A 1,756-nucleotide genomic window follows, 5' to 3' on the forward strand; every position below is an offset into this window, starting at 1 on the left:
CATGCGGGGCGGACTAGCCTTGTGCTGGGTCCCCCCCCCCCCCCCCCCCCGCATGTCTGAGTAACTGATCGTAGCTGCACGGCTACGATCAAGTCTGAATTATGCCCAATGTCTTGTCACTGTTGTTGCCACAAATGCCATATTTTGATGGCCCTCTATTATACCATCCATATGTTCATCATAATTTATGACACGTCCTGTACAGTTGTGATACCTACAGTATACAAAGTTGTAATTCCCTAATATTGGGGTATAACAAAAAAATATTAAATTAAAGCAGAATGTCTGGATTAATTATGATTGACTTATTCTATATCAGCACCTCATATTAACATGAGAAACATTAACAATCTGATAATAGATTTATAAAATAGACAATCCTAGCAGTGCGCACAAGCAGAAAAAAAGCAGCTCGGTGAGCTCAATATTTTACTTAAAGGTATCCTCACATCTTCACCAAATATGTGCCAAAAAAGGTTGAATAGAAGTTATCCAGCGCTACTGCATACAGTATGTAGGTCATTCATAAATATACCACTTCAGATACAGCAGATGTCATATCTCACAGTATACTTCTTATTAGGCTCATTCAGATATACCCAAAATGTAAGAGATAAGCAATTATAGTGAAACACTGTTTAATAATTGTAAGATTTAATATGAGAAAAACGAAAACATATAAACTCCACACAGATCACATGTATTTCCAAGTGGCCAAATTTTGACAATTCCAGCTAGACATGAACTGTTATTTAAGCAGTTCAGAATGCACTTGAAACAGTGCAAGTCCTGGGTTCTCCCACTGGTGCAGGCTCAGGTTTGGCTGAAATTTACAATTATTAAACAGTACTTCACTATATTTGCTTATCCCTTTCATTGGAGATAGCTGAATGAGCCTAATAAGAAGTATGACATCTGCTGTATCTGAAGTGGTATATTTATGAACAACCTACATATGCAGTAGCACTGGCTAAATTCTATACAACAATGTGATAATACCTATAATTCCTTAAATTAATTGTATCAATCAGATAACTATGGTATACTTGCAACATTTTTCTGGAAAAAAAAGGGTGGTGGGGGGATTTCCCAAACCTATGTGGCACATAGATGCAAAAGGGATTTTAATCTACAGGTGAACTCCTGCGAGTATTACGTACTCTCACTTAATCCTGGTTAGTCTCAAACTCCATTATTGGACAATTACAAATGTGGAATTCATCTATTAGGGTTGGCAAGTGTTGAGTACTGTGTGGGATTATCAAATAATTGGTCTAACCCCCCAAGACTCTGTGCCTAAAATCCCCTTGGTACTATTCAGCAGTTCCCCTTATTATAATAATATAACAGGGTATTATAATGTGTCTTCCCTTCCTGGTTCAGTAACACATAAAATGCCAGTTGTTACCATTTGTATCCATAAAAGTTGCTAGTATCCCAAAGAAAGGAATTATAGGTATTATCACATTGTTACTGTTTCTCATTTTAATATAATGCGCTTATATAGATTCAGTCAATCATCAAGGTTTATGATAATACTGTATTTCATAACGACGTTGACATATAAACCTTGATGATTGACTGTCTCTATATCAGTACCTCATATTAAGATGAGAAATAGCTGCAAATAATTACTCCAGACATTTTGTTTATATTTAATTTTCTTTTGCTATACCCCAATATTAGGGGATTATAACTTTTTATACTGTAGGTATCACAATTGTACATGACGTGTCATACATTATGATGAACATAA

This window comes from Pseudophryne corroboree, chromosome 4 (genome assembly GCF_028390025.1).
Source record: "Pseudophryne corroboree isolate aPseCor3 chromosome 4, aPseCor3.hap2, whole genome shotgun sequence".
NCBI classification, from domain to species: Eukaryota; Metazoa; Chordata; class Amphibia; order Anura; family Myobatrachidae; genus Pseudophryne; species Pseudophryne corroboree.